Source organism: Sapajus apella, unplaced genomic scaffold (assembly GCF_009761245.1).
Source record: "Sapajus apella isolate SASKATOON/1434 unplaced genomic scaffold, GSC_monkey_1.0 scaffold29, whole genome shotgun sequence".
Classification (NCBI taxonomy): Eukaryota; Metazoa; Chordata; class Mammalia; order Primates; family Cebidae; genus Sapajus; species Sapajus apella.
The window spans coordinates 24093000-24113861 of record NW_022436969.1 but is presented as its reverse complement, the minus strand read 5'-3'; the positions used below and the strand labels follow the sequence as shown (position 1 = coordinate 24113861).

Genomic DNA, 20862 nt, shown 5'->3' with positions numbered 1-20862 from the left:
ACTGCTTTTGCACCCGCAGTTTAGGAAGGCTCCAAACTGTAAAAAGTCCATTTACATTCCAGGGTCTGTGTGCCTCAGCAAGGAAGCACTGCATATCCTCCTGGATTCTCCAGGTGCCTCCTCTGCTGCCAACGGTAACCAGAAAGGAAAAGGCTGGGATATGCTCTAAGAGCTTCAGAGGGGATTCTTCATCAACTCATTTCATTTAGCAAAAGTTTTATCAAGCTCCCTGACACTGCACATACTGTTCTAGGCCCTAAAGAAAAAATAAGTGGAAGGAAGGAAGACAAGTAGAAGGGATGGAGGTCCTTGACCTCATATTACATTCTAAAAAGAGATTTCCTGTAAGCAATGAATCCCACCACTAGGCACATTAAAAATCTAGAAAAAAATTTACCTTATATTTTATAGAATGTCTTACCTTCCTGAAAATTCTCATGTGTTTCTTCATTTGATGCTCCTGACATCAAATGAAGCCTGACAATGAGACAGAATAAGCATCAATAAAATCAGAGGAACTGAGAACACACGGCGTCGAGAGGGCCAGGGCATCCTGAGGCCAGACGCTGATGGCTGGCACGCCAGGTGGGGGGTTCCCAGCACCTCCGGCACTGCTACTGACCATCCCCCACCACAGCTGGCTCTGAAAACACACAGGTGTAACCCAAGCTTCTACTGGTAATAGATTGCCAAGCCCCAGCCATTAACATCCAGCCCCAAAGAAGAAACATACAAGCAAGGCACACCCTTGTAAAACCCAACGCGCCAGGCAGGTCCACCATTGCAGAGCAGCCCCCACCGTGACAAGTCTGCTTCCCAGGCATCATCACAGAGAGCAGGCATGAGTTTCACTCACCTTTTAAACTATATGGAAACTGATGAGAGTTCTTGGAAATGGCCCAGCAGAAGAAAGGGGTTTGATGTCACGAATGTAGAGCTTGAACCTCTAGGAGGAAAGATGAAGAACTTCTGTGAGCCATTTGATTTTTTGTGTGTGTCCCCCTCCCACGTTTCAAAAATGGTTAAATATTTGAGGGCTGTCACAGTAAGAGGCACAAATATCAAAATGAATAAAATACAAATGCAATGATAAGCAACAAGTAATAAAAGGAAGGAAGAGAGAAGGATGACAACACAGAATTACTAAACTGGGACAAAATCCCCCTCTGCCTCCACACAGCCACAGGGGCACTAAGTCCTCACCTGTCAAAGGACACACACTTGTTCCTGCAGAGGCACAGGCCTCCTCTTTGATGAGAGGCCAAATAACAGACAGTATCCCTGTTGGGCTGGTCTTCTTAAAATTTATACACACCCTAAAGGCTGTGAAATGACCATCGTCTTTCAAAACAATCCAAACTGTCTCAAGATAAGATGGATCCACCTAAAGGCAGGCAGGCCCCAGTAATTCCTTTGCCGAAATATATGTCTGATTTCATGGAAAACGTAGGCCCTCTAGCAGTGACACTCTGGCTGGAATGGTAATGTTCCTGACTCTGCCTGAAATGATGCCTTTACCTGCCTTCCATCCTTTTAGGAGAATGTCCTCCCAGCTAGTGCTCCAGATTTTGTCCAGTCCATACAACCTGTCACTGGCGTCCCCATCTCAACTGAGTGAGCATGCTCTGCAGGCATCGCACCATCCCAGGTGGAGTGCCGGCATCCTCAGGTGACTGCCTCGTGCTCACAGAGTAGTTTCAGGTGAACTCAGCAAAGCTCAGCCTCAGACCTCACAAACACCTCTCAGCACCCTGCCTGCCAGTGTACAGGACACACTCTTGTCCAAGGTGGACTAAGCCACCATCTGTCTAGCTTGTGTGCCGCAGTTCACTATCTAGGAGGTTCATACCCCAAAGCATGCTCCTGCCATATGCCACTCCTGAGTGCTCAGCCTATGCAAAGACAGCCGGATAAAACCTGGCTGCACCTAGCTAGAGGAGCCAGGGAGATTCCTGTGGAGCTCTACCCCAGCCAAACACCTCCTTCCCATCAGCGTTGGGAGCCTGTAGACATTCCTTTCTCCTCCCGTTTCTTACTTGCTGAGAGATGAAAACAACCCACTGCTGATTTTCCAGATCTTACTTTTTATTTGCCCCACTGAGGCTGCTCTTTCCAATCTTCCTAGGATGCAAATGCTCAGATTCTTTGGAACAGAAGTCCGTGGAACAACCAGAAAGGTACTGTGGTGGGCAGAATTCTAAGGTGACCCCCAAATTGCTCACACCCTGTACAACTCCCTCCCCTTGAGCACAGTGGAAGTTATGATTGTCTTCTACCCAACCAAATGCCTCAAAGAATGCCTCTCCTCATACCAGGTGACCTACATAGGATCCCATCTCAGCAACATGAGAGTGACAGACTCCCTTGCTGGCTTGGAGAAGTGAGCTGCCACCTCATGATAGTGCCTGTGAGGGGCCACTTGGCAAAGCACTACAGGGGCTCTCCAGGACCTGAGAGCAGCCCCCAGCTGACAAGCAGCAAGGGAACAGGGAAATTAGTCTTGCAGTTACAAGTCAATGAATTCTGCCAGCAACCTGAGTGAGCCTGGGGGTGGATTCTTCCCCACTCAAACCTGCAGATGAGAATACAGCCTGGCCAACACCTTGACTACAGCCTGACCAGAGACCCAGCTAAGCCATGCCTGACTTTGGAGCCATGGAAACTGTGAGACAACAAATGACTACTGTTTTCAGCTGCTAGATTGACAATAATTTGTTATGCGGCAACAGAAAACTGATAAATATAACTTAATAATTAGGCTGGGTGCAATTGATCATGCCTATGAACTCCGTACTTTGGGAGGCTGAGGTAGGTGGATCAGGATGCCAGGAACTTGAGACCAGTCTGGTCAACACAGTGAAACCCCATGTCTACCAAAAAATACAAAAATTGGCTGAGTGTGGTGGTGCACACCTGTAGTTCCAGCTACTTGGGAGGCTGAGGCACAAGAATCACTTGAACCCAGGAGGCTGAGGTTGCAGTGAGCCAAGATTGACCCACTGGACTCCAGTATGATTGACAGAGTGAGACCCTATCTCAAAAAAATAAATAACTTAGTAATTAAATATGGGGTACATAATATTAAGTGCATATGCATATATTAAATGTACACACAGTTGTACATTACAGCAGGCCTTTGTCCTGCCTCATCTACCAAAAGTGGAAATTCATTCTCCTACTCGACTGTGACCTCCTTGTGGGTGAAAAACACATCCCCATCATCCTGGCATCCCCAAGACTTTGCAGAGTATGTGGTACATAGGAGTCCTTTAACATTTGTTTATTTTTTTATTCTTAATTTTTGTGTGCACGTACTAGGTATATATATTTATGGGGTACATGAGATGTTTTGATACAGGCATATAATGTGAAATAAGCAAATCACACAGAATGGGATGTCCATCCCGTCCAGCATTTATCCTTTGAGTTACAAACAATCCAATTATACTCTAAGTTATTTTAAAATATACAATTAAGTTATTATCAACTTTATTCACCTTGTTGTGCTATTAAAATTTTTTAAAATGAGCCAAAGTAACAGAATTATGATTTGTCAACGTCTAGTCACAAAAAGGCCATAGCAACCGAACTTATTCAGGCATTCAAAGCAGAGCTCATAGTTCTGAAATTAATTTCCAACTAGGCTGAAGATATTTGGCTTCATGTTCTACCCTCAAAGAATAAATGCACAACTTCTCCAGTACTGATTTCATTTTACCGGGTGAACCTGAGTCCGTGTTAGAAATGTCACTCAGTAGTTATTATTTTTGTCAAATAACCTTGTCACTTCTCTGCCATCTAGATATCTACAGTTCAAGGTTAAAAACAGAAAGCTCCCTAAGAAAATTTCCAAAGTAAGAATCTGGGACTCATTTTTAATTTTCCATTAGTATCAATAAGTCTTTTCTTCCCAGCTAAAGTGACAAAACCTGGATTGCTCAAATGACCCAGCTCTAATTCTGAAACAAAATGCTAATCCAATTTCCTGGCAATCTATTTCAAAATTTCTTTTGGATTTTTTTTTTTTTTTTTTGAAACAGGGTCTTGCTATAGAATCCAGACTACAGTGCAATGGTTGCTCACAGGCACAATCCTAGCTCACTGCAGCCTCAAACTCCTGGACTCAAACAACCCTTCTGCCTCAGCCTCCCCAGTAGCTGGGACCACAGGTGCATACCACCATGCCCAGCTCTTTAAGATATTCTATTTTTAAACTGATGATTTTTAACTCTTTTAAGCAAGACTTTAAGCTCTGTTGAAAATAATAATTCAACACATATTCAGTTCCTGCTACTCAAAATTGTGTCTATTTTTAAATTCTGTAAGGACTAGTTTTAACAACCGTGATAACTTAAAATATTTAAATCAATAAAATTACTTAAAAGAGTACAAAATAAAAACTTCATTCATTACAGAAACCTGTCACACTCCCCTGAAATCTATATTCAGGAGTGTATGATATATTGCCACTTCTTCATCAATCACTCAGCAAACATGATCATTGTCTCCACGCTTTCTCCCTCATGTTCAGCCTCGCAGGCAGCAGGATTCTCACACCCAAGCCAAGAAAAATTAAAAACAGCAGTTCCATGACACAAGGCAGAGACGACAACAAACTCACCTCCTCCTTCCAGCATTAACTCTCTAGCTGTGAAAATAGCCACTGACCTGCTGCTTAGCATCCCCCGTGTAGGGGCCAGCAGGGAACTGAAGGGGTCACTGACCCACCCCTCCCTCATCCCAGCCAAGAGATTTTCGGCTCCAGGTCACAGAACAAAGGCAGACCTGATGCCCCGCCCAGACCTCCTCCCTTGGTTCTAGTAAACACAGGCTTTTTCCATAACCTCACCAAACACAACTCAACACCAAGCCCAGGCCTCCAAGAAAGAAGGCTGAGTAGAAACACTAAGCCTCCACCAAGGAAATCAAGCCTTCAGAAGAAAGGTTCACTCAAGAGGAAGCCACCAAGGAAAGCCAACAAGCACAGCTGCTCCGAGGAGAGAAGAGAAGATGCTGGCGGAGCTCCTCACACGGCACACCCTGCGGCGCCAGGCATCGCAGCATCCACATGTGGCTTTCCAACAGCATGATCCAGTGGGGCTGCCCATCTCACTAACGCCAAACTACCTCCTGAGTGACACGTCCCAGAAACATCTGTGAGCCATGGGCCCCCGAGAGGCAGAGCAAGAAGAGGCAGAGTGGGCGGAACTCCTGAAAAGTGACAGGCATGAGGCCCTCGCTTGCACCAGAACAGGACTGCATGAGGGACTGGAGGAGGGAAAACCCCGAGGGGAAGCAGGCGTGTTTATTCTTAATCTTTACAATTTTCACTCTCTCCTTAATGTAAAGGAAGATGGGGAATTTGTTTGGGCAAAGGTTGAATCGAAGCCTGGCCACAGGCTTCCTGCCTTTCTCTGGAGCAAGACTCACTCCAGCTAGTGGCTGGGTCCTGGGAAGCAGAGCCATTTAAAATATAAGAGGCCGGGAGCAGAGGCTCACACCTGGAATTCCAGCACTTTCGGAGGCCAAGGTGGGAGGATTGTTTGAGTTCAAGACAAGCATGGGCAATATAGCAAGATCCCATCTCTATAAAAATAAAAACATGAGCCGGATGTGGTGGTATGTGCCTGTAGTCCTAGCTGATCAAGAAGCTGAGGTGGGGAGATCTCTTGAGCCCAGGAGTCTACGGCTACAGTGAGCTGTGATCACACCACAGCACTCCAGCCTGGGCAACAGAGTGAAACCCTGTCTCAAAAACAAATAAATAAAACACAACGAGGCCTAGAGACAGAGTGGAGAGCCATCTAAGGGCAATCGTAACAGGACATAATACACACAGAGCAGCTGGTGACACATGAAATAGAAAGGAAAGGCATCCTTCCCAAAACCAAGTCTGCTTTCTGACACTTTTTTCAGTAATATTGCAGATGGGCCCACACCCTCAGGGCAGATGCAGTAACACATCTCATTTCTGCATCATGTACAATTTCACACCATAAATGCACATGTACATTCATTCATTCAACCTGTAAATGCCACATCGTTTTTGTTTTGATAATTTTCTAACATCTTTACAAGCTCATCCAGCATAGCTGCCTAGCTTCTCTCTTGCTGACAGGGCTGCATTTATTCTGAGTAAATTGAAGCCAAGCTATACCAACCACAGGTGTATCTTTCCTGGGGCCTCGTCCAGCACCAGGAATCTGCACTGAGTCTGGCCTCAGTGAAGAGCCAGCAGTCATGGTGGCCCCATTCACAGAGTAGCAGGAGGTCTCCAGCTGCCCCTGAAGAGTCCAGGCTGGGTCTACTGGGCTGTCATGCAGAGTGACCATGCACCGGCCATGGTTCCTGCAGCCTACTCAATGCCGCTGTCCCCAGAGCAGCCTAGAGCATGACTGACTGTGTCCTAACAAAGCTGCAGCAAGCATTTCATCAGCGCCTTTCAGACTCAAGGAATACACATGGAGCATTCGGCACGGGGCGATACCCAGGGACACCAACTTGGCCAGGAAGAGCGAGACGGAGGTGAAAGCCAGGCACCGTCTGGCAGCTGTCTGGCTGTGTTTGAGTTTTCTTCTCCCCAAATAGAAAGGAAGGTCTCTTCAAACCAGATGCAACAGTAAAGTGTAGTCCCATTTTGCTCTCCGGGAACAAATGAGGAATGGTGACAGCCACCTGGCAAGTCCCTTCTTCTGGAGCACAGAGCAGTGACTCTCCATTGCTGGGCACAGTTAGAGTGGCTGGTCTCTTCAAAGACCTGAGCCCCATGACGCCCTCTTGGGAATTTCTACCTGGACCAAGGCAACCCAGGCCCTGCGCAGCTGCCACACACAGGGCAAGAGCATCCCTCAAAGTCAACACTGAACAGGGGGTGGGGTGGAAACTGACTTGCTGGGATCAGTCCCTGTACCAGGGCTGGTTCAGCTTTTCCCACCCTCTACCCTCAACCAAGATCTGTCAGTCAAAGCAAAAGCAGTCCATGTGCCTAACGTCAACTGACACTCTATTGGCTTGAGTGCTCAGGAAGCAAAGTTCAGAGGCCCAACCTCCTAAGCTTCAAAAATTCCAGAGCCATCTACAGGAAGACAGGACAAGGCCAGCCTCAGCATTCAGGGCCTCCACACAACAGGGGCTTATCAGATGCTAAACACGCCGGCCCTGTGTCAGATGCTGAGGCCATCAAGAGATGAAGAAGGCTGAGAAGAGGCCTTTGATCCGGACCCTTCTGTCTTCAATGGTAGCTAAGGTCTCCTTCGACAGACTCAGAAAGACCTTGTGGACTAAGTACCCAGAAAGTGTCCCAGAAGGCCCTGGTGGGAATTGGGAGATGAGCTTTCTACAGGCTCAGAGGGTCCCTCTCCTCCTTTCGCTTTCACACAGGCACTGAATGACTACCATCATGATGCCAAAGAAACGGACAATCCCATAGTTGTCTACATCAACAACAAGAAATCATGTTGGTTACAATCACTTGAGTCTTAGCTAAGCCTCATTAGATTCTCATTATTTAAATCTGTCAATGGTATAATAGGATCGTTGTATATTAACGAGAATGGTTTAAAAATCATAACACCGTATTTCCTAGCATTTCCGAATGGTAAAATTGTTTACTGCTCATTTGGCGTATGTGTTTAGTTGTCATTTAGGTAAACTGGGCCAATAATAAACATCTATTCTTGGTCATTCTCCTCCATTAAACTATGTTTGATCTTTCCTCTGTAAATCTCCCACAGTACTAGCCACTGTGTACCTTCATACATTTCAAATGCAATATATACACATGTATACATATAAACACAGCTAATCTCCAAATACATTACATACACACACTCTGAATCGTGGTATTTAAATACATATACATACATACATATCACATGTATAACTTTTTAAAGTTTCTAAAAACAATACTTAGTCTCATTATTTGAAATACATTTTCTCTTCCCTTGTATTGAAGATGACTTTTTTGCTGGCTGTGATCTCCACTCCTGAGGAGAGGAGCAAGCTCTACCCTCCTAGTGAAACCTGCCGATGATCCGAGGAAGCGCAGCGCAGTCCCGCAAGGTCCAGAAAGCAGAAAGCAGCTAAATGTGTTCTGCTCAAGACAAACAGAGCTCACCCGATCTGTGTTAACTGTGCATAAACTTCGCAAATAAAGTCCTGGATCCAGTACTCTGAATAACTTAATGAAAACACATTCTACTGCTAAAGTACCTTTGCCTCGGCTTCCAGTGCTTTGATAAACTTGTACGTGGTAATCCAAATAGACCTGGAATGAGCATACTTTGTACTCTAGACTGAGCCAATTCAGACTCTACACACCTGAGGTTCTACATTTCTTATTTTTGTTTTTTTAAGATACAGAGTCACCCAGGCTAGACTACAGTGGAGCCATCACAGCTCACAGCAGTCTCCACCTCCCGGGCTCAAGTGATCCTCCCATCTCAGTCTCTAATGTAGCTGTGACCATAGGTAGGCATGCCAACATGCCCAGCTAATCTTTTATTTTTTTTTTTTTATTTTGTGAGAATCAGGATCTTGCTATGTTACCCAGCCTGGTCTCAAACTCCTGGGATCAAGAGATCATCCCATCTTGGTCTCTCAAAGTACTAAGATGTCAGATGTGGGCCACCATGCCCAGCCTCTACATATCTAACAAGCTCCTAGGAGACACCAGCACAGCAGTCCAGTAGCATGGCTCTAGACAGCCCTGGTGTGTTTGCAGATCAAGGTACCCTGCCTCGACTCCCCTACAAATACTTCTCCAAATCTACAGCAGCGAGAACCTGCCATGAAGGCAGCTATTCAAGTGACACCCATAATCATGTTAACATGGATGTCAGGTGATGGACAGAGCCACACAAGAGGATGCAGGACAGAGCATCCAGGGGACACCAGGAGGAAGGGGTCGAAGAAGGCCATGAGGACACTGAGTTTGCAAACGAGACCAGGCCTGCTGCAGACACTCCTGAACTGTTCAAGATGAAAAGACCTTTGGAAGCAGCTCCCAAACTGCTGACTCAGACTGACTCCAAGTGTAAGCACATAACATCAGACAGGTCGCTAGGACCACAGCAGACTGGGAAACAGGCTTGGATGCTACCAGCCAAAGCCACCATGCAAATGGGCTTCCCCTCAGGAAAAAAAAAAAAAAAAAAAAAAAAAAAAGATCATCTACCCCAGTTCATTTGAAAAGACACAGATGTTCCAAATATTCCCACATTAACTGATCATTTCAATTTAAAATAGAGACATGCTTCTACTACCTCATCAGAGCACAATATATGATTGTAAAGATTATCACTGTGTGTAAGCCAACTGCTTACATTTCACTGAGCCAGTGTTTTAAAAAAATTACCAAGTTCCTCTTCATTTACACCATTCTTAGAATATTTCCCAGCATTTTCTCTATGAGACCACTGAAAAATAACCATTGTCATTGAAATCCTGCCCAGCTTGGGAGCCACTATTAACTAGTTAAAGTCTGGACATGTTGTTCTACAAGCTACTGAATTAATAAGGGTAAAAATAAACTTCCAGAAAAGGCAAACCCTACATTAGTGCAGCTTTCTCACATTCAAAGCCATGCAGCCTTTCCTCATTCTTGTGGGTTTCACAAACTAAGAAGCACAGAACACTGTAAACTGATTTGCTGGTTTCCATCCATGCTGCCAAATTTCCACTTCTGCAAAACCAATTTCAATCAAAAATAAAAAACCCCTAAAGTTAATCTTCTAGTTCTTTACATGGTCCAATTTATTCAGAATGCGGGGTAAAAAGTTGGAAGACAAGAAATCAATTGTTGGCAAATAATGTCAATGTTAATTTACTGTCTTCATTTTTTAAATCACTACTTTGTCTGAGAATCATTTCCTCCTCCAAATTCTGGAAAGTCTTTAAAAGGTGGACACTGCCAAACAATGGCCTTGTTATAAGCCAAAGTTTAGTTATTTTAAGGCATTTACTTTACTGCCTTTTAGCTGAAGTTCTCATGAAAATCCTTCCAAGCCACTAACTTTGTTAAGAATTTTTACAGGTTTACAATATAATACTGCACAGCTTCTAAACATTTCAGGGTTTTACTTAGCACATTACTTTAGCCTTTAAGAAAGCAGCGGAGTCTGGAGTTAACGAAACGGACGCCAAGAGGGCAAACACTGGCAGTGACTTAACAAGGCTGCATTCCGGAGGAACAGCTAAAGGGCAGCCTGTGGTGTGAGGCTCCTTCAGCCCCTGAGGAACAGACAGCAGAGGCAGTCTGAAGGCATAGCATTTTGTATCTACTGACTCACTAAAAGATCTTCCTTCCTCTGCCTTCAGTAGTAAGCTCAGACAAAGAAGCCCCATGTTTTCAGATGCTCAGATGAGACCATCTCCCACTAGGCCAGAATCCCAACAGGGGAGGGAGATGGGGAGAAGAGTCAAGCCAAGGAAGGAGGAGGGTGAAGGAGGAATTGAGACAAAGAAAAAAGGATGGAGAGTTCAGGACAGACTAGCAGGAAAGGCAGAGTGAGCACCGTCCGCAGCCCATCAACAGGAACAAAATATTCTGCCCTGGGATAAGAAAACAAAGGAAATCAGTAGAAAACTACAGTCTTAGCCTTAAGAGGAAAATATCTCTCCAGGCACATCTTGGAAAGTACAAGAGTTTCAAAAGACTAAAAAGAATGCGTTCAGCCAGGTGCACTGGGAGTAGGAGCTGTCGTCCTAGCTACTTCGGAGGCGACATGGGGTGACTGCCTGAAGTGAGGAGTTCAGCTCTAGCCTGAGCAGCATAGTGAGGCCTCATCTCTAAAAAAAATCTCTAAAAGAAAAAGAAAGAATGCACTGGTCTGTCCATGTTACCTTAAGTCAAAGCTCTGGAAGGACAGTGAGTGATTCACAATCTATGCCAGTTCTCATGGCACACAAGCTGTCACCAGGGGCCCCAGGAAAGTTGCTGGACAATCCTTACATGTGGGTGATTTCCAATCAACCAGCCACTTCAGACATTGCATGTAACTCAGCTACTTCATTTGTTCATTCTCATCTTTTGCTTCTCTGGAAGGAAAAAGAATCCATGGAGACCTTTTCTGGAATCCTTCCAGAAAAGCAAAAGATGAGAATGAACAAATGAAGTAGCTGAGTTACATGCAATGTCTGAAGTGAGGTTTGCTCATCTCAGTTAGACGGCAGCAGGAACTGGATCTGAATGAAAACTGATGGCTGATATCCTACATGCAAACACACCAGAGGCTGCTTACAAAAAGAGAATTCACATTCACAGCCTATGTCCCTGGGCAACTTCACCATCCTGATCAAACTGTCCCCCTTCTTCTCAAATTCTACCACCACATGTGACAGGTGGAACTGGTGATGCTGCATTTAAAATGAATGGAATGGACCACTCTTCCAATAACTACTATGCTGCAGGCCTGTGTGCACACACTAGAAACAACACAACACACACACAGACATGCATGAAACTGATCAGTGATCAGAAATGGAGTTTCCAGAAGTTCCAAACATCTATTTGATAATTTTAAGTGTACGGCAAAAAAAAAAAGTGTATGTATCATTCCACATGATTACATACCAAAAAATGTTTCTATCATGCACAGCAAAAAAAAAAGTATATCACTCTACATGATCACATACCAAAAAATGTTTCTATTGTGCACAGCAAAAAAAATAAAAGTGTATCACTCTACATGATTACATACCAAAAAAAACATTTCTATTAGAATTATTGGCCGGGCGCGGTGGCTCAAGCCTGTAATCCCAGCACTTTGGGAGGCCGAGGCGGGTGGATCACGAGGTCAAGAGATCGAGACCATCCTGGTCAACATGGTGAACCCCCGTCTCTACTAAAAAAAAAAAAAAATACAAAAAATTAGCTGGGCATGGTGGTGCGTGCCTGTAATCCCAGCTACTCAGGAAGCTGAGGCAGGAGAATTGCCTGAACCTGGGAGGCGGAGGTTGCGGTGAGCCGAGGTCGCGCCATTGCACTCCAGCCTGGGTAACAAGAGCGAAACTCTGTCTCAAAAAAAAAAAAAAAAAAAAAAGAATTATTTGGCCCTTACAAGTGAAAGTACATTTTGCAAAGATAGGTGTCCCTGAACTGCTGAAGCAGCCGCCTTCATAATTCAGAACTGCAGTCTGAGAATATTTTCATGAACCTCCCCTTTGCCATCATTACCCTGTTGATTCTAACCAAGACCTAGGCTTGAACTCAGAAAATGCTGTTCTTTCGCAAAGAAATTCCACATGAAAGTAGATCTAGCCTTCAGTTGACGTAAAATATTTTCTACCTCACTGGAACACAAAAATTGCAACTCTTAGTATATTACTCTTACTTAGAATTCTGTTCATTTCAACTCTCTTCCTAGTCAGTGACTTGCCACCTCTGGGGCTGTGACTGAAACTGTAACTAACACCCGGAAGGCAGCTCCAAGGGTGGTGCGGGTGGTGTGGGGACAGGGCTCCAGGGATCTGCCCAGGAGTCTGGCCGGTACTGTGGTGCTGGGCTCACTTCAGAGCAGCTCCCTCTCCTCCACGTAGAAGCCATCACTAGCCAGCACCCGTGTGGAGGCCCTGCAGCAGCCTGCCTTCCACCTAAGATGGTCACTTTGCCCATTGAAAACAAATAAAACAAAACAAAACTCATTCTCAGCTATGCCGAGTCCAAGCCCAAATCTGGAGAAGGCAGCCACCAGAGACTCTTGGAATCCTCCTGCCTCTGGACACCAGAGCACCATGCCAGAAATGAAAGGAAAGCCAAGCCCGGGGTCAGGTGCCTTCCTCAGTGGGCTGTGTCTGCTGTCCCCAAGACTGCTCCTGCCCACATCTGGCTGCGGACCCAGTGCAAGGCACCAGGAGTTGTACAGGAAGAATGAAGCCATGCCCTGCCCTTGAGGAGCTCCCGGGTTAGCTGTGAACATGGGGCTAGGGAGCAGAGGGCTTATGGGGACTCTATAGCAAATGGCCTACTGTATTCCTGGGTCAACAGGAAGAAGTCAGGGAGCCCTAAAAACAAGCCCAGAAAAAGCCTTTGTTTTTAAGGTCTAGACGAGTGCTACTCACTATCCAAAGTACAGAACAACTGTGTCAAGGGGCCCACCATTCTTGTTAACATACGCATTCACTACTGGGCACCATCTCAGCTTCTGAGTCAGAATCTCTTGGGGTGGAGTCCAGGAATCCGTATGTTTAATAAGCTCCCCAGATAATGCTTAAGCATACTGATGCTTAAAACCAGAGCTCTAAACTTAGATTAAGCAGACCCACGTGGGGATGAGGAGGAGGCTGAGTGCTCAGGGGTGAGAGGAGAAGAGGGACCCACCCAGGGGAGGGCGGGGACCCCAGGAGTAGCAGGAAGTGGGCTGAGGAGGACCCCTGGAGGCCTGAGCAATGGGCAGCGGAGTGGGGTCCCAGGGCCACCCCCACAGGAGACAACTTCAGCAGATGTTGAAAAAGATGTGAGCACCAGGCAAACAGGACCCATGGCCAATAAAGTCCTGGGAAGTGGGGCTGGGTGTGGCTGAGTGACAAGTCTTCGGAAAAGCGCCCAGGAAGGACACCCCTCAAATGACATCAGCCACCCCACCTTTCTCAGTGAGGCAGGATCAAAGGAGATTTAGTTCTCTAGAAAAATGAAGAGATGTGGCACGCCCTGCTCCTGGGTGCATGTCGAAACAGCCACACGTTTTGACAAATTGAGATGAGACCAGAAAAGGGCTCACCTGGCCACTGATGTTTGTGCTGCAGGATGGAGGAAGCCATGATCCAGGCAGCACAGTGGGAAGGGCAAGGACTTTGAGGAACTGAGCAAAATGGGAGCTGAAGACAGAGACCCAGCCCAGGCCACACAGGTAAGCCTGGTGTTGACCTTCAAAGCCACACAGTGACAGGTCAGCCCTGCTGCTAGGTGGTAAGATGGTTCTCAGAATGAGGTCCTGGACCAGGAGCTCAGAAGGCACAGGGAATGACATGAAGAGGGGAAAGACAGCGGGGACTGGAGGCAGGGCGTTCAGAGGCCATTCAGAGGCCACTGCAAAAGTCTGAGTAAGAAATGTGGAGAATTGAAGGCAGTGACTGCAGCGGGAGGAAAGGAGCTGTCTGGAAAACACTTAGAAGGCAGAATCACAGGTCTTGGTGACACAGTGGACAGATCCATGGAGCCAGGAAGGGGTCAGAACGGCACCAGGTTCCAGCCTGGGTAACTCAGCTTTAATTCAGGTAAAAGAAAAGAGAAAACTCTTATATAATTTTACAGATCAATTTGCCAGCATTTTCCTCAACCTTGAAACACTGGAGTCTGTGTATAAGCTAGATCCGGATCCTCCAGATTTGGGAAGACTGTATTTGAAATGCTTTTATGAAACAGAACAGTTGTGAAATACACCCGGGTGCTTTCTCCAGACACATTCTTTAACTACTCTTTTCAGCAATGCATCTCAGAAAGCTTCATAAACAGAAATCAATCCAGATTCAGAATTTTGGAAGAAGGGAGAGGCTAGAGAGAATCACCTCACACAATCCAAAGAACAGCCATTTGCAGAGAAAAGCACGAAACCATCTTCAACCTGCGTGGCAATCCCGCATGAGAACAAGCACAGGATGACATCTTCTCCAAAAAACAGGCTAGCGGTTTCCCTGCCAAGAATGCCATCACCTAAGTTATCCCTCTTGGGAGACCTACACAGATAAGTCAACTCCTCATTAACTAAACTCATAAAGGAACACTGTGGAATTGGATGATGGCAAATACTTCAGAAACCATTCGTTCCTGGATTTCTAAGCATTCTCCTGCACACTGCTGAACATGGGCCAAGGAAGTGTCTAATGCTCTGCAGACGCCCTTTGGAAAGAGCCATGAGGCCCACTCTGAAGATGAGGGGGGCAGGGCTGGGAAGCCCTCCAGGTCTGCTGGGCCCCAGCTTCACTGGCTGTTAATGTAAAGCAGCTACCTGCCCGGCAGGGCCACCTCATCAAAAGATGCATCCTCCAACCTCACTACTCAGGTCCATCCCCCAACCAGCCCCTACTCTTTCAAATGGCACCCACCCAACCAACCGCAACTCCAGGCCTGGAAGGGGACAGCTGGGACCCTATCCACAGCAGAAGACAGGGCCGGGATGTGTCCCGCCCTACTCCATCACAGCCCCTCCCATGCCCCCGACAGCTCTGCCCACCCCAGGGTTATATTAGTTTCATCCAAAATTACTTTAAAAAAAGAATTAAATGGTACTTGGAAAACACAGAAAGTTTCCTCCAACATTCTAAAGTCATGCTGACTGTACTTTAGTGAAATAAGATTTTGAATACAGGACAGGCTGAAGTTCAGCTACCACCCAATCATGACCTTCAGAGGGACAGCAATGCAGTCAGGCCCAACTCCCTCACTTCAGCCATAAGAAACACCATCAGCCAGCTGTGTCTCAAGCCCAGGACATGATTGATTCTTACTCTTTCCATCTTTGTAAGAACCCATGAGGCAGGTAATACAATTACCAACATCTTCCTTTTATCTATGGGGAAATTGGGGCACAGGAGGGTTGAGTAAAGCATTCAAGGTCACACAGCTGCCGCAGAGTTGGGACTCAAACTCAGGCTGGCTGGCCCAGAGAAGGTGCCAGGTACCCCTCAACTCCCCTGCCTCTCTCCCAAGCAAGCTCCTACCGCCTCACTGCACAGCCCCACCACTCAGCCGCAATCCCGTGCCCTCACTGTCCCCACCAGGCTGCCCTGAGGATCCCTGAAATGGCAACAGGAAGTCTGGCACATGGGACTTCAGCCTCCACGCACAGAGCCGCACGGGACTCAGTTTCCACGCACACAGCCGCACGGGACTCAGCCCCCACGCACACAGCCGCACGGGACTCAGCCCCCAGCCACACAGCCGCACGGGACTCAGCCCCCACGCACACAGGGGCACGGGAGTGAGCCTCCAGCCACACAGCGGCACGGGACTCAGCCCCCACGCACACAGCGGCACGGGACTCAGCCCCCATCCACACGGCCGCACGGGACTCAGCCCCCACGCACAGAGCCGCATGGGCCCTGCTCCCTACAGCTCCACCCCCATCTCCTGTCTTCACCTTTGCTCTATAAGGCCCCGGTAGCACTTGCAGTCCTGCCTGTCCCCCGCCCCCACCACCAATTCCCTCCTCCCTAGACACAGCACAGGTACTGCATACACCTGGCATGCGCCTGCGGCCAGGTAAACCATAACTCTTGGGCAGTCTTCAATAGCAATGAAGTTTTTACAAATCCTGAAGCTCTTTCCTGAAATTCAAGAGTAGGATAGAAATACTGCACTTTCTAATGACAACCTCTATGTGTCTAACCACAGGGTTGATGGACCAAATAGGCTTATCACTCACTCTGCTGACCTGGCCTCTAGGGTACGGCTGAGGCTAGAGATACAACCCCTAAAGGTTCTGAAGGTCTGAGCCTGAAACCTAAAACCAACAGCAGGGATTCTCAGCTCACAACTTGAACCAAACTGGGATTCCTACAAACATTTGTTGAAGTCCCACTGTCTCACGCAGGTACTGTGCTGGGCATTTTCTGAAAGTTCCCTTTCTACAAATGAAGAGACACAGAGCACTCTGAAAAGCATTCACCAGGAACCAGAAATCAAGTCCTGGGTTAAGAAGCCACATTCTTTCTTGGTAAATAAGATGAAGAAAATCTATCATCTAGCAAGTAGAACAGCAAGAACCCACTGGTCTATTTTTCCACCACCAGTAAATGGAATGTTAGGGATAGAGTTCTGCTAGTCCCTGGAGCTAGGACTAATGTGCCCCAGCACCTCACTCTTGCCAACACCCTCCTCACTTCCTAACACCTGTTGTGCTAAGACATAGTCCATCGTAGCTGAGCTCTGAAAGCCCACAGCACCCTCACCTAGGAGAGAAATGAGGGAGCTGTCAGGCGCACCAGAGAAGGGATGGGGAAAGCAAGCTGGGCTGCCCGACCTGGAAAAGAAGGAACCAGGTGGGGCACCAGCAGCGTCTTTAGACACTTTAGTCCCAATACATGGAAGAAAAGTGAGCCCCGCTCTGAATCCCAGCCCAGGGAGGCACATTCAACTACATCCAGCAAGGTTTCTAGCTGCCACAGTGTCCCCAAGATGGGTTGCATTCAGCGGAGCTGTGCTCCCTGCCCTCAGAGCCGCCACACCAGGGCTCCATGGCAGTCACCGGATAGAACAGTGGGGATTCAGGGATGGACCCGCCATTAATGTCTATGCAAGAGAACATCAAAACACACAAAGACAGTCCTGGAAAGACAGACATCTGCAAGGAGGGAACGAGAGGGTAGCAGAAAGAATAGCAACAATAAATAATAAAGCAACAGGAAAAAGGAAATAGTCGGCTGAGTCAGAGAAATGCTACACTTGAGAATCATGCTGCCTTCCACTAATTGTCACATGTCCCCAGTCGCCCTGAACAGGAGCAAATTTTGCCAAGTTCACGTAAAACCAACACTACTCAGCTATTTGTAAAAACGGATTAGAGAAAGATTTGCAAAGCACTCTAATACGTTTAAGGCATCTTCCAGACAGATTTCCAAGACAAACAAAGGCTTCTGGGACTCTGCCAGGGCCTCCAAAAGGCTAGGGAGGGCGCTGTTCCGCATACACCAGCGAGCAGTGAGTGGAAGGGAACAGGCTCTGTGTAGGGTCCCCAGGAGGCTCACAGCAGCACAGGCACACTGCCCACACCTTGGCATGTGGGTCACTCAGCTGCCCTGGGCGTAAGGAGGTCGAGGCGATGACCCCCAACAGAAGTCATGATGTGCTCTCAGGAGATTATCCAAAAATCTCATACAGTCTTCTCTATTTAAGGGGAAGTAACTAACCTGTAATGACCACCTACTATCCTACAAAATTTACCTGCCATCTTCCATCCAATGCCTCCCAAGAGGTCCTGTTACACCCATCTTAAAGAGAGGGGACAAAGGCTGGAGAGACTGCACAGCCCAAGGTCAGTTACAGGAGCAGTGGTGCAGGAAGGAACTTCTCCAAACCACATGTTCCCTTCCTGGGGCCTCCATCGGGCCAAGAGACACGAATTCTGGTCTTGCCCTGCACGCCAGGTGGGGCTCAGTCATTCCAGGTACATCCAGCACGGAAAATATGTGATAGGAACACTTCCTTTCTCAAAGCAGCCGTGGGTGGCTATAAAGGCAAATGATCCCATGTAAATGATGTCCGTTGAATTTATGAGCAGCACAAAGGAATGGATGGATGGATGGATGGATGGATAGATGGATAGATGGATGACAGGGAAGAATCAGAAAACAGGAGAAAGAAATAAGTTGAGGAAAATGAACCAAAACCACATACCAATGTATGATATATATATATATGAGCATTCTAAGGCATGTGGTTTCTTTCACTAAGTACCTCTTTAAGAGCTACAGATGTTTTAGCTCTAAAACTCATCTTACTCAAAAGTCAATCAGAAATTAGGAAGGCTGGGTGCAGCAGCTCATGCCTGTAATCCCAACAGTTTGGGAGGCTGAGGCAGGAGGATCGCTTGAAGCCAGGAGTTTGAGACCAGCCTGGGCGACAACATTGTGAAACCCTGTATTTACAAAAAAAAAAAAAAAAAATTAGCAAGGCATGGTGCTGTGTGTCTGTAGTCCCTGTGACTCAGGACCCTAAGATGGGAAGATAAACCTGTGAAGTATGAGGCTGCACTGAGCCATGATCATGCTACTGCACTCTACCCTGGGCAACAGGCCAAAACCCTGTTGGGGCGGGGAGGGAAGAGGAGGGGAGAAGAGGGGAGGGGAGGGGAGGGGAGGGGAGGGGAGGGGAGGGATGCTACTGCACTCTAACCTGGGTAACAGGGCAAAACCTTGTAAAGGAACAAAAGGAAGGGAGGGAGGGAGGGAGGGAGGGGGGAGGGAAGGATCCACAAACTATGCAAATTCCCCTTTCACTTAGGAAGTCTTATGAACTTGCAAAAGTGTTCTTCGAGGATGGCAGCAGCCAGAAATAGTGTTTGTTTCAGGAATGCTCACTCACCCCGAATCAAGTACAAGATCATTGACCTAAATATTCAGTGACTCCACCTGGAGACCCTCTGGTCTACCATCATGCTGGTCAGAAGTTGTGCATGGTGGTAGCACTTGTCCATTCCGGATTAAAATCACAACCTGCCTTTAGAGAGCGCTTCTGGGAAGACCATTTCACAAAAGTAAAAGGCTAGTTGTTTTGGCATAATCCTTCTCCTGCCCCATTTGAACATTATTGGCAATCTAGCTAAAGAAAGCAGAAATAAATATCATGAAAGGCTGAACCACAGCCTTCGTACTAAGCCAGGAAGAAACATTATTGACCTAAATACTGAATTAATGAATAAGAAATTTATCAGTTGGCAAATATCAGTGAGGTACTACCAGATCACAAAAGATTTTAAGGGACTCAGTAAAAAGGAAGGAAGGACAATTCTGAAAAAGAATTTAATCTTCAGTTTACACTTAATAGATTATTTCACTCCCTGAGTTTCCCTCTTGTCATCTCTAAACATTTGCTTAAAGAAATCTGGATTTTGAAATCATGAAAGCAAAAATAAAATAGCCAAACCCATGACCAAAAAATCTTCAAATAAATGCATCTCATTTCAAGTATTTTCACCATTGTCGCCAGTGGCCATTCATTAGCAGATTCCATTTTAATGCTAACAACAACAACAAAAAGATTTCATAGAATTCACTGATTAAGACAAATCAGGAACTTAAAAAAGAAAACCCTAACATTTTTCATCAAACGAAATACTGTGGGAGCATAGAAGAAAAGTAAGGATGCCTACTGAAGGTGTCTGACTATTTAGAATTTAAAATTTTTCAACTGTCTTGGAAAAAGTAGATTTTGAACAGTGGAATTTCTTTTCTGAATACTAAGTAAATAAATGAGAAACAAAAAGAAATGGAAGCAGACATTGGTGATCTGACATCTTTTCAACCACTATCTGGTCACTGTATGCTTTCTTCTTTCTTTCGAGATAGGGTTTTGCTCTGTTGCTCAGGCTGGAGTACAGTGGTGTGATCACAGCCTCTGATTCCTGGGCTCAAGTGATCCTTCTGTCTCAGCCTCCCAAAGTGCTAGCATTACAGGCATAAGCCACTGCACCCGACGCCATTGTATATTTCCTCATCTTTACCATTATCCATCTATCCAAACTGCCACTACTGTTAAAGCAGGATTTCTCAACCTGGGCACGACAGACACATTGGGCTGGACAAATCCTTCTGATGAGGCTGTCCAGTGAACTGCAGGCAGTCTAGCAGCATCCCTGGTCTCTTCCCACTAGATGCCAGGAGCACCTCCCACCTCCCACTTGTGACAACCAAAAATGTCTCCAGACATTGTCAAATGACCGCTAGGGGACAAATCACCCCCAGGTGAAAGCCACGGCTATAAAGCATCCAGGCCTATAAAATTGTCCCCTATATGATCAGTGTCTCACAGTCCAGGCTGCAGGCCGTACTCTAAAGCCCAGGCTGCCAGCCTGCACATGCCTGCCATAAGCACAGCATGGATGGATAGGGCAGGTGCGTCAGGGAAACCGATCCTTGCTCTTGGAAAAGCAACTGCATGTCCACGTCCCAATAGTGATGAGCCAAAATTGTCATCCCCAAATCTCAAAAACATCATCATTACAGAACGAAAAGACTGGCACTGAATTCCTCTCTATCCCAGCCATCAAAAGAATGGCGAAATCTCACACGTAGGCCTTGACACCGGGCTTCTGAAGATCATTAAAAGGAAGAAAATTTTCAAAGCACAGCTTTTCCACAGGAACCAGGTCATTTTTATTCTCCACAATTCAGTTCACCAGCTTAAAAACCAGATCCGCGGCACACAGG

The 20862-nt window shown here is 46.5% G+C and overlaps 1 protein-coding gene across 8 annotated transcripts in view; it reads right to left on the bottom strand.

Moving 5' to 3' along the window:
• The window catches only part of LDLRAD4 (low density lipoprotein receptor class A domain containing 4), a 413526-nt gene that overhangs the window by 354983 nt on the left and 37681 nt on the right, over positions 1-20862 (bottom strand). For 2 of the 8 annotated variants that reach the window (XM_032293506.1, XM_032293505.1), the window contains exon 2: positions 857-946. The exons of 4 other annotated variants lie outside the window; for them this stretch is intronic. The gene's annotated coding sequence lies outside the window, so the exon portion shown is untranslated. Of the gene's footprint in view, positions 1-856; positions 2878-20862 lie in introns of those variants that run through there. 2 more of the 8 variants (XM_032293514.1, XM_032293516.1) reach the window with 2 other exon arrangements.